The sequence below is a fragment of the Lissotriton vulgaris genome, chromosome 6 (assembly GCF_964263255.1).
Source record: "Lissotriton vulgaris chromosome 6, aLisVul1.2, whole genome shotgun sequence".
Classification (NCBI taxonomy): Eukaryota; Metazoa; Chordata; class Amphibia; order Caudata; family Salamandridae; genus Lissotriton; species Lissotriton vulgaris.
Genome location: NC_141694.1, coordinates 1,579,458,675 through 1,579,472,157, shown reverse-complemented (window position 1 = coordinate 1,579,472,157; position 13,483 = coordinate 1,579,458,675). Strand labels below are relative to the sequence as shown.

The following is a 13,483-nucleotide window of genomic DNA, read 5'->3' as shown; positions in this document are numbered from 1 at the left end:
TGGGGAGGGGGAGGGGCAGGGTGGAGGTTGCTAAAAACCGGCATATGGATAATTGCAGGTAAGTAAACAATTTAATTAATAAAACGAATTTCGTAGTGCGCCTTGCATCGCACAATGCAATGCAGTGCGAGCTACGAAATTCGTTTTATTAATTAAATTGTTTACTTACCTGCAATTATCCATATGCCGGTTTTTAGCAACCTCCACCCTGCCCCTCCCCCTCCCCACCCTCCTGCCGCACCGTAACTCCCTCCACGAGCCGTCGCTGCAAACAGCATATTGAAATAAGCAAAAATATACTCTTTTTGCTCCTTTGTAATTAATATTAGTTGCACTGTAAGTGGAACATACATGTTCCAATCAGGTAATATCCTGCATCCTCATCACAAGTAATAGGCAGGGACTAATGTGTTTAAAATGACTAAAAAGTGTAATGCCACTTAGTATGTGAGGGGATAATTCTTTCGAAAATTTCAGTACCTCTTTTAAATAAAAATCTGTCATTCAACTTTTAACCTGAATTAAAAATAAAAAAAATCCTGCATTCTCATCACAAGCGTTAGGCAGGACTTCGTATGTTTAAAATGACCAACAAGTCAAATGCCACATAGTAATTTCAGTACCTCTTTAAAATGGAAATATGTCATGTACCTCTTTACCTGAATTAAAAATAAAATGCTAATAAATAAAAAATATAATGGAAGGTACAATGTGTGTGTGTAGGTGTTTGTGTGGGTTTGAGAAGGAAAGAGGCAAAGCAAGCACTATGAAGAGAGCAGAGGTAGGTGAAGCGTCAAGTTTAGCCTTCAGGCACTCAGAAACCTTTTGATAAATTATTCAAAATGTGTATTTCCAATAGCAAATATTATTAAAGATGAAGAAATATTAGTTTTATACATACCTATGCCAGCAACCATCACGATTTAAAGACCATATACGTGTGTGTGTGTATATATATATATATGTGTGTGTTTGTGTATATAACAAAAAACGATAGATATATATATATATATATTCACTGAAAAAACCATAGGTTATAGACCATATATAGTTAGGGATTAGCATTTAAAAAACCTTATTTTATTTGCACAAAACCATTGAAATTCCATATATAGTTAGTTGCACTAACTATATATCGCGGACCCGCAATCCACTGCTAATGATGTCACATATTACATCATTCATGACATGGTCAGTGACATCACTGATGACATCACTGATGACATCTCAAATGACATCACTGATGACATCACTGATGACATCACTGATGACAACACCCAGTGACTGTATGTTTCTGTAAAGTTAAAATATGTCTTACATATTGAAGAATGAGTGGATGTATAAGTGTCTGGATGAAGGATTTAGTAGGTGCATGACTGACTGTATGAGAGAATGATTACACTGAGTGTATGGGTTAGTGATTAAAGTGTCTTAATTTGGCAATCATTATTTATGTTGTTCTGTAAACTGCTGCATGTTTAAATCAGTAGCTATATCAGTAACTATATGGGTTATTGAATGGTTGCCCAAGTATTTGTATGGGAGACTGAGTATGTGTGTGGGTGGCTGGGAGGTGTATAACTCTGTGCATAGATGTGTGAGCAGTTGATTCCCTAGGTGTATGGGTTCAAAAGTGCATGTAGAAACAGCTGTATGGACAGTTGACTGTGTGCATGAGTATATTGGTGAGTGAATGGATATCTCAGTGCTACATGTCAAAGTAAGTACATATGTAAAACACACTCCATGTGAGAGTTGACATATATAAATAACTGAACATAAGAGCCAGTGAATGTGTGAGTGGCTGTATGAATCATTGTGAACTTGTATCAAGGATTGTATAAGAGAGTAAATATGTGTTACTATATGTTTGAATAAGTAAGGTGTGTATAACTGTATAGTTGAGGAAATGGAGATGTGATTGATTCTTTGCATGACTGACTAGGTGTGTGAGTAACTCCATGGATGTGTGACAGTCTGTGAGTGCCTGTTTACACTGAGTGTATCTAAGGTTATATTAGAGTCTGAAGATGTATTATCACATAAATGATATCATCAGTGATGTAATCAGTAATGTCAAATGAGATGTCAGTGATGTCATCAGTGATGTCATTTGAGATGTCATCAGTGATGTCATCAGTGATGTCATTTGAGATGTCATCAGTGATGTCATCAGTGATGTCACTGACCATGTCATGAATGATGTAATATGTGACATCATTAGCAGTGGATTGCGGGTCCGCGATATATAGTTAGTGCAACTAACTATATATGGAATTTCAATGGTTTTGTGCAAATAAAATAAGGTTTTTTAAATGCTAATCCCTAACTATATATGGTCTATAACCTATGGTTTTTTCAGTGAATTTTCAAGGTTTTGTAAATGCAAATTCCTAACTATATATGGTCTATAACCTATGGTTTTTTCTGTGAATTTCATTGGTTTTTTAAAAGCTAATATCTATAGCTGTAAAATATATTCTTTATTAAGTGACGTATCACGTAGCCCGTGAGACGCCTCATGATGCATCGCATAACCGTGACGTATCGTCTCTGCAGCGCAAACCAAACCCAAAACGTAAGCGCGCCAGAACACGCTTAAAGATATATATATATTTTTTTAACCTTAATTAGACAAAATCCACACGTGCACATATCACAAACGTTCAAAAAACACAATATGTCGGACTCCCGTTACGCTGCCGGTTAGCTGCCCGGTTAACGTACAAGGAAGCACCTTTACCGCGAAAAATCGCAATTTTTTTTTCTTTTGCCCCGCAGGGAACTTTAATAGCCCCCTCATCAATCCTAGGGGTTCAGGAGGGGTCTGCCTTACCCCTTTCATTCATTTACACCTTTTTTTTTCCACCTCTTGTCTCTCGATCCTACCGAGAGACAAGATGGCGGCCGCTCTGGACTGTTTACAATGTTGACAGCCAATCAGCTACTCCTCAGGATTTTTTTTTTTTTGGGCCCCGCGTGGTTTTATAATATCCCCCTCATCAATCCTATGGGGTCAGAAGGGGTCTACCTTGCCCTCTTTCCTTCATTTCCCCCTTTGTTTTGGTCTCCTCTTGTCTCTTGATCCTACCGAGAGACAAGATGGCGGCCGCTCCGGACTGTTTACAATGTTGACAGCCAATCAGCTACTCCTCAGACTCCCGTTACACTGCCGGTTAGCTTCCCGGTTAGCTGCCCAGTTAGCTGCCCGGTTCGCTTACCAAGACGCGTCTCTACGGCGAAAAAATCGGATTTTTTTTTTTTTTTTTTTGGGCCCGGCGTGGCTCTATAATATCCCCCTCATCAATCCTAGGGGGTCAGGAGGGGTCTACCTTGCCCCCTTTCCTTCATTTCCCCCTTTGTTTTGGCCTCCTCTTGTCTCTCGATCCTACCGAGAGACAAGATGGTGGCCGCACCGGACTGTTTAGAATGTTGACAGACACCGGAGAGCCAATCAGCTTCGCTTTGCAAAGTTCCGATACGCGAAAGGTTCGCTAACCGGATAGCTGCCCGGAGCGCTGTTACAGATATATATCTTGATTTAAACGTTAATTTCTCAAAATCCACTGAAGCACATATATTGAGACCTAGCAAAGGCACATCGGGCTAACAGTCCCTACAATTTTGCCAAGTTTCGTGGAAATCCATTCAGCCGTTCGGGCTAAAAGTGAGTCCAACCGCCCTATGGAAATTAACATGGGAAAAACGCGTTTTGGGACCCCCCTTTTTTCTCGGCCCCCCCTTGACGAACCCCCCCCAAATTTTCAGGAGCTGCTCAGAAACAAAATGTGCCATTTTCCTGAAAATTTCAGCCGATTCCGTCCACAAACGCCAAAGTTATTAGACATAGAATTTTCAAAAGTCCCATAGGAAAAAAATCCTAACTATATATACCTACTGGCTATCGCCAGTAGGTAATATATATATATATATATATATATATATATATATATATATATATACACACAAATTCCATAAAATCTAGTTAGTGCCTAATGGCGCCTTTTTATCAGCAGTGCTCGACAGCATGCTGCTGCTTTATCGCATTATATCCGCCATTTCCTTGCTGCAAAAAGAAAGGGCATATATATGTATATATATATATATATATATATATATATATATATATATATATATATATATATATATATATATATACATACATACATATATATATATATATATATATATTTATATATATATAATATATATATATATATATATATATATACACACACACATATGCAGAGCAATTATATGTATGGGTTTCGGGCAGTTTTGAACGGTGCTGTTAAATTTCCTATCACATTTTCATTCAATTTGCATTCTTTGTATATTAATGTATATGTCCGATGTCAGTTTGCATTTCTTGTGGTTCAAGACAAGGTGAGAGATACTTATATGTTGCATGCAGTGTAGATACTGGCATAAATGGAGACAATATCTAAATTGGTCTGCAGAAGATATAAAGTATTAGTTTGTTTGGTTTTAGATTATCCATATAAATGTTATGGCCACTGCAAACTTTAATCAATGAAAAACTCTTAACCTTCTCGCATATTATGGTGCAGGGTTTTCTTCTACATTCAGATTCCGAGATTTCAAAGCATCGTATAGCGATGATTGTTTCTTACTTGTGAATGGATGTAAAGATAGCTGCACCTCTGAGACATACAAATTTATGGAAGCTGATTGGAACAAGCATCAAGCTTTAAATGTAATTTAAGGAAAAATGTCCCTGAAATAGATGAGATAATTCTGAAGCAGGGAGCTGAAATATTATACAAAGAATCCCATCGCATTATTATATTGGACTTTTCACAGTAATTTCAGAAAAGAATATTGAGTGCCCAATAATGAGCATGGTTACTTCGGTGCATATGTCTTATTTTCCTGTCCTATGTTTAAGGAAGAATGTACTCTACCTTTTCAAGTGCAAACTGAAATGTTCCCACTTCCAAATATTTCCCAGACAAAAGAGACGCATTTCTAATGTGCTAAATAAATGTTCAAAATGTTACTTCTTGTGATAACCTGAAGAGACGTTTGGTGACCATGTTCAGTTAATTGTTTGCTAGACGATATTAACAGATGATGTGCGACTGTCTCAGGCACCTACTGGTGGTTCAACCTTAGCCCCACCCTTTTCTGCCCTGATGACATTACATTTTTGCTTCTTGCTGTGGAGTTTCAATGGACTGTCAGTATAGAAATAGTATCAAGAACATTGCCAATAGACCAACCGGGCTAGTCAAACTGCATTATGAACCAATAAATCATACATCATTTTAAGAGTAAACAAGCAATATAGATACCCACCATTATATAAGAAACACACCTAGTCTATTTCCTATCATGGGGCAAAAATCCCTGTCAGATCTCACTAAACTCATATGCCAATAAAATAATCTTTAAGTTTCTCATGATTAAGCAAATACATGTTCAACAATGGATTCAATTAGATCAAAGGTAGGCAAATGACACAATCATTAAATCAGTCAATAACAAACATTTTACTAATCAGCCCTCCTTATATTAACATCCTACTCCATGGCCTTAAACAGATGTTTTGGATGTTCATATAGCAACAACTGAGATACTGCTTGCATTATAATACTCCTACTGAGATCAAAACCCTAAAATGCAACACCAATTCACTACACTCATGAGTGAATCACCTGAACAAATTTCCTTTCACCAAGATTTGACCAACCCAAAAACAGTCCAGTACCCCAAGTTGTTATGGCACAAGCTGCCAAACAAAATAGTTCAGGTGCCGTTATTCTGATTTCAACCTTTTCAAAGCACAAAATGGTGTGCTCACTACGAGAAATAAGGGAACAGATAGACTCCTTAGAAAGTTGCTTTTTCAACATTTACATTTCCCAGACAATCCAAAGGTGGACCACGATCGAACACCTACTCAAATGATTGTATCCATTGGAGCAGGCAAGAAGTAAACCAAGACAAATACATTCTACTGTAATAAAAATTACAGGGATAAAACATAAAGTCCTTGATTTGAATTGAACAAGTATGAAAAAGAAATGTGTGAATGGGTAAAACTTCCGGAAGTGAAAAGACAAATACATTAGAAACATTAGACCACGTGTTACGCTGAAGTTAAGACTCTATATAACAAAACTACACTGCTTACTGGATAACAATTTCTGTAGCTCTCTTCTCTTGTCCTGAATATCTCAGATCCAAAAGGACTGTACCAGAAATGAGCATAGCAATGGCAGTTTCAGACATGGTTTGTTGTCTCTAGTGTTGACTAGTTTTAGGTTAATAAAAGTCATATGCATGTCTCTAACTAAAGATTGGGTTGACTATTGTTTGATAATGTTGATGTTTTTGTATATCAATATGCAGTTTTACTTGGGGCTGATATCAACATTAGTCTTGGGTCCTTAAATCCTTAGTAAACTAATTGTTAAACATTGTAATGGGAATCTTGATTGGAATTTGTTTCAAGCTGAAGAAAAAATACAAATGTTTTCTATAAAAATCTTTCTGAAGTATTAATGAAAGTTTAAAGTGAAACGCCGGTCAAATGTATTTCCCAGTGGTGTTTAGCTGGGCCATCTTGGTCACCCAGAACACTACTCTACCAGGTCAGCACCAATCCAGAGAGTGTTCCTTCTTTGACAGGACACCTCTGCGCTGACACTGTGCTGAGCTGGATGATAGTCTCATACTGAGCCTGCACATGTGATCACAGTTGTGCACATTTTTACTCTTGTAACTATCCTCTTACTCTGGCTGCACAGTAGAAGTCTTATGTTAAAAGACAGACACTGGCGGTTGTCACTGTCAGTCCATTTTCAAAAAAATTACTGCAAGTGGGACTCTGTTCATGAGAATCACACAAAGTAAAAGTCCAAAACTGGGTAGTCTAAGGCCGATAAACTACAATTGAAGTGGCATGACCTTTTAGAAGTTCATTAACACTAACCCACATGTGCAAATAAGAAACCAAGAGTTTGTGGGTCACTGTATTGCTTGTGTATACGGCATGGCAAAAAAGTTGCATTCACTACATCAACTTTCAAGTAAGTCGCAAGGTTAACATATAATCATTATTCTTAACCCCACATATAATTACTTCCTACGATGGGTCTAAACACAGTTAAGAATAGTAAGCATAATTCCCTTGTGATGTCATAGTAATAAATGCAGTTCATGCAGCATAACTGGAGCTCTAAATTATTGACCATGATAAAGTAGGCACCTACACTCATCATGTGCCAGCTCGTGTTTCTCTCTGGTTGCACAACTTTTTTCTGTATCATGCATTACTCTCACTGACAGCTTCCCTGCTACCCCATTGAATTTGTTGTTTTTCAGAAAAAAACAAGTCAGCAACTGGGATTCTAGGTATAAGCAGATTGCCTAAAGAATGCAGTTCATTTATCTCATGTGAACAATAGTTGACCAATTAACTTTCCCAGCACCTCCCCATTAGATGAGCTGTTTTAGCCTAAAATGAATTGGTACAAAGGGCAGCTAGCTTTCTACGACATTGTGATCATGGAATGCGATGAACGAAATTTGGATTTTAATTCAATTTATGTTTGATAATAGAAATCTACTTTGAAAAAACATAACGGATAAAAGGGAAGTGAATAAGTGAATTTATAGTATGCTAAGGAAAAGAAATACCGGATGCTTCAAAAGAAGTTGTGCAACCAGAGGAAGACTAGAACCATAGTGAAAATATGCCCTTTCTGCAGGGTCCCACCTATCTTTTGCTAGATTTAGTGCTGGTTTAGTGACTCTGAGCACTGGGCAACTGACATCCAGCACTCAGTGGATATGCTCTGCACTCTAAAAACATGTAGAATTGGCTAATACCTGATTAGCATATTTAACTAACCCATAAGGTCCAAGTATTTAGTACTCTGTGTGCTCAAGGCCAGTTAGTTATATTTCACTAGTAGACTCCAGAACTGGCTGTACCAACACATCAGTGAAAAAGTGAAAACATCAATTTAAGCTTGCCACTGCAGTTTAGCATAGCAGTTTTAAAAAGTAAATGTGACCTGACGACATAACGTCTTTGTCAGGCCAAAACCTTCCTTTTTAGTACCTATAAGTCACCCATAAGGTAGGCCATAGGTTAGTGATATTGAAAATGGTCAACAAGTGTTCTTAAGTTTTACATGTCCTGGAAGTGAAAATCTCTCCTAAGTCTTTTTTCACTCTGGCAAAGCTGGCTCCCCCATAGAAAACCACAAGATTACATTAAAACACTGTATAATGTATAACTTCAGATTGGGAATGGTTAAACACATGATTCAAGTGCTCAAATTAATAGGAAGTTAAAATCCAATATGATGGTAAAGTTAGATTTTAAAGTACTATTCTGAAGTGCCACTTTTAGAAAGTGAGCATTTTTCTGCCTAAAGCCTCTAGTACCATTTCTGAGATAATCATCAACTGTCACCTGGCACCCTGCTGGGAGGTATGAATTGCTCTCAGTAAAGGGAGCAAAAAGGCCTTGGATGGGAGAAGGTGTGACCTTCTCCGCCATTAATATAGCTAGCTTAAAAGGGGCCACCCCTGTCACAGGCAGATGTAACCCACACCTAGGCCTTATTCTGCTATTGGCTATGTAGCAAGAGTGGCACCAATTACAGGCACGCACAAACCATTGTACATTTGGCCCTAAGCTTTCAACATGGAGTTCTGGCCAAACTTCACCAACCTCCACATGGCAGAGTTTTTTCTCATGCGTGGCTCACCTACAGTACGTTTGTGAGCAAGAATAGGCATCCCCGTGCGCAATTTTTGGGTGCTACTAGGGCACCCGGCAAGAGTTTCTCAATGCAGGGGCTCACCCAAGTGAGACCCAAAAGGCCTTGGGCCCTTGAATGCTGCTAGAGTGTACACTTTCTCCTTCAAGATTGCAAAAGTAGACACTTAGAAACTCTTTCTGAACCACAGACTACCATCGGACTGCTGTTGTAACGTAATCACCTTTGTAGCCTTGCTGGTAAGATTCAACTTGCTGGTTTGTCCTGCGGAAAGTAGCCTCACTTCTAGAAAAGCTTATGTGTACCAACATAGAGGATTTCACCGGGACCAATGCCATGCTGTATAGTGTCATCATCAAGGCCTTTGCCGGATCAAGCTTGCAGCCTGCTTCACAGACAAGAAAATTGCTCCAGAAAAAAGACTCAAGTCCCGATTATGAGTATGTTGGTCCTAAAACTGCCATGCATGCGTGGCAGTACGACCACTGCAACCTTGGCGGTCTGACCGCCGATTACAAGTTTTGCAGTTGGACTACCACCAGCCCGACACAAGACCGCCACCGCAGCCATGCTCTTGGATCCCAACGAGGTGGCGATGGGGAAAGCGGTGGTCTGTGGCAGTGATGCGGATGCCAGCACCGCCATGCTGATCATGACCTGCCTATCCGCCAACCTTTTAATGGCTGGGACCCCACAATGAAAAGGTCAGCAGAAAGGCAGGGAAAAGGGCACCAGGGTGTTTTAGCCCATGGGGTGAATGCATGTTATGCCCTCCTTGCTTGGGCTGTCATGCGTGCACTGTTCGCCATGCACAACATGGTGCATAGCACACAGTGCATGTACGCGCAAGCAGCACTGCTACGGCAACAGCATAGGCTTCAGGCACCCTATGAGCGAAAGCATGCTGTTTTATCACCGAGACAACACCACCAGCCCAGCGGTATTGTTGTAATACGATGATCAGGAAGACTCCAGTTTGGCAGTGGTCTCATGGTCCATCAGTCCGGCGGTCTGACTGCAAAACTCGAAATCATGACCTAAGTAAGAAGATGAACTTTTCATCTGGATGGACCTAGTCCTTGTAGCCGAAGCACTCTCCATTGCTGTCAGCCTTAGCTTTCAATTTAACCCAGTCTAGCATGACCAGATTTGGACCATCCATATGCAAATCAGTCTTGACTCTGCTCCTCATGGGAACAGTCCAGCCTGAACTGAACAGTTTCAGGTTATCACCCCTCATCAGCCAAGTTAGCTTAAATCCAGTCACACAGTGAGCATGAGATCTATGCCTAGGCATACGTGTTGGATCCATTGCTCACTTTGCCTCTGGATTCGAGCTAGCCTGGCTGATGAGGAGTGTTACTCGGAAACCCGTCCCAGGATGCGTGTTTCTGTTCCAGGGTGGACCTGGCTTGGCAGTTCGGGCTGAACTGGTCCCATGAGGAGCAGGGTGAAGACTGGTTTGCATATGACTGGGTCTGAACTGGGATGGCAAAGTGTGCCAAATAACGATGATGGATTTGACCCAGATCTAATAGTGACTGTTGGTGAGTGTCCGAAATGTTTCAGTGCTCTGTCCATTATCCTATTGTGTTTGGTTTGTTTGCCCTAAGTTGGCAGGGTATGTCCAGATGTGTGTCCCCTGCTCACGTTGCCACTGAATTCAAGCTAGCCTGGCTGATGAGGGGTATTACACCAAACTGGTCCCAGGAATTCTTGTTTCCAATCCAATGAGGACCTGGCTTGGTAGTTCGGGCTGGACTGTTCCCATGAGGAGCAGGGTGAAGACTGATTTGCATATGGCTTGGTCCAAACTGCGGAGGCAAAGTGCTGGATTTAACCCAGAACTAATAGTGACTGGGAGCGAGTGTCGGGAAAATTTCAGTGCTCTGTCCATTATCCTATTGAATTTGCTTTGTTCGCCCTAAGTTAGCAGGGTATGCTCAGATGTTGATCTCTTGCTCACTTTGTCACTGGATTAAAGCTAACCTGGCTGATGAGGGGTGAAATTGACCAGGATAATTGTTTCCAGTCCAGGGAGGACGTGGCTTGACAGTTCGGGCTGGACAGTTCACATGAGGCGCAGGGTCAAGACTGATTTGAATGTGGCTGGGTCTGAACTGGGGTGATGAAGTGAACTAAATAATGATGATGGATATAGTCCAGATCTAATAGTGACTGGGGGTGAATGTCTGGAAAGTTTCAGCGCTCCGTCTATCATCTGATTGTGTTTGTTTTGTTTGCCCTAAGTTGACAGGGTATTCCCAGAAGTCGGATCCTTACCTATTTTGCCACTGGATTCAAGCTTATCTTGCTGTTAAGGGTTGTTACCCCGAAACCGCTCCCAGAATAATTGTTTCCGGTCCAGGGGGGAACTGGCTTGCCAGTTTGGTCGGGACTGCTCCCATGAGGAGCAGGGTCAAGACTGATTGAATATGGCTAGGTCGGAACTGGGGTGATGAAGTGAGCTAAATCACGATGATGGATTTCACCAAGATCTAATAGTGACTGTGCATGAGTGTCTGAAAAGTTTCAGTGCTTCGTCCATCATTCTATTGTGTTTCCAAGATTAAGCACAACAGAAAGTTGTTAGAGATTTGTTGCAGTGTAATAGAAGCCAAATTAAAAAAAAATGTGTCTCAGAATGTGCAGAATCATGCTGAGAGATTCTAACTTTCTCAGGATTACCTAGGACGTGAAACAAATTAACATACTGATACAATAATCTCTTTTCTGCTATTCACTTTTGATGTCCCACAATTTTCACCCTATCTGCTTTGCTAGCTTTGCAGCTAGCACTTTACCCCTGCTAAACAGGAGTAGCATACCTGTGCCCCACCTACATTTATACATGGTTAAACTGGCTTATTTCTAACTGACACATTAATCTTGCCTATAAGTCTCAAGTAAATGGTAAGATAAATGCTCCTATATCCCAAGATTAAATGCCACCTGTGGATTGCAGCACCCATTGCGCTATTCAGAGTAGGCCCACAAAACATTGCCTCAGGCCTACAATTGTAGCCTGATCTCTACAGCATAAAACGTACAGTGCAACCTGTTAAAATACACATTTAAAATACACACTGGGAGGCAAAGACTTCTTTTTTAAATATTCATAAGTCCCTTTTATGTAGGCATTGTGGCCCACAAAGTAAAGTGCATGGTATTTAAATGCCAGAAATGTGGAAAATGTATGTCATCATGCTCCTACAATGACAAGGCCCTAAAAGCTATGTTCACTGTGGCAAGCCTTGCTGTACTATATATAAAACAAGAATACAGATTGAAATATTAATATTGCTGTTGGTTTGTTGGTTTGGTTTGGGACTACCAAGCTAAAACATTTCAACAACTATTTTTAATAGTATGAAGCATCAACTTAATTGGTGAAGTTAGAGTTTTAATACATATTAAGTAAAAATTACTTTTAGAAAGTTACCCTCACCCAGCCTGAAGCTCTTGGAGGTTAATTTGCATTAGGGCTCAACTAGCTGCCTAGCCTGACCCTAGACTTTAATGAGGTCTGAAATTCCTTCCAGGAGCATCACAATAGACCACTTTGATTGATAGGTTGACTTGCATGGCAGGGATGACAATGGACATTCAGAGTGAGGGCTACAGGCCCTCCTGGTGTCAAACCCTGACTGAAAGTCCTGTCATATGCACATAGAAAGATCTACCACCCTTAAAAGGGGTCAAATGCGTCCAGATCCCAATTCTTGTGTCCCTTTTGTCTCCCCTGTCTGTTTGCTCCAGAACCCAACTTTGCCTACCATTCATCTGTTTAATTTTTTGCTGTGAGGTCGCGGCCTGCTTAAAGCTGTATTTCAGTGTTAAATGAGGGACATCAATAGTAATTCCCATAGAACACTTACCTACACACCCACCGCTCTCAGAGCCCATGTTTAGTGTGGCCAAAGTCTTTGACCATCTTGGAATTGCCCTGACACTCTGCTTTGTTTGCCTGTTTTGCAGTAAGATACACAGGAACTACTGAAAAAATAGGTAGTCAAGGGGAAGATTTACCCAATTGGTTAGTAGTGCCCATGAGTCACCCCACCTAGCATATAGTGGCAACCATAAATGTGGCACCCCAAGGCACCCTTCTCAGAGTATTGTCTGGACCTGAAAAAGATTAGAGGAGGACTGGACCTGCTGTCTGTGACCTGAAAGGAGCCCTGAAGGGTTGAACCCACTGCCACTTGCACTTGGGACAAAGAAATGGAATCGAAGGATCAGTTGGCTGCCCTCCTTTGTGACTATACAGACACAACAAGCTATAAGATGCCTTTTCTTGAAGTGCCCAGCTGACCAGTAGCAACAGGAGCTGGGTTGCACTTTGCTATAAGCCTCTGTCAAACAATTTGGAAGACTCTAAGTATCTCTCATGAGGCACTGGGAACCTTAGAAGTGGATTGCTGTAGTTGTTTTGACACCAGAAGTTTGGAAACTTTTGAAATCTTTTCCTCCAGAGCACCAGCGGGCCATACTGGGAAACGTATTTGACCAGCAGTTCCACAGTGTCAGAATAAATTCCACCTTCATCCAGTGCTGAGACTCCTGCATCTCAAAAACAACAACAAAGTCCCATTCTGCATTGTGACTAAGAACATTCTTCATGAGAAATCTTTAAAACCCCCGAGTGTCAGCAGGACCAACTCACTTCAGGTTTCGGGCCTTCGGTTATAATGCAGTGGCCACAGTAACAGCATCATACCATT

General features: G+C 40.6%; 1 protein-coding gene across 17 annotated transcripts in view; it reads right to left on the bottom strand.

The window, feature by feature from the left end:
- NRXN1 (neurexin 1) overlaps positions 1 to 13,483 on the bottom strand; it is a 1,556,457-nt gene that overhangs the window by 1,334,295 nt on the left and 208,679 nt on the right. The gene's annotated exons all lie outside the window — the stretch shown is intronic.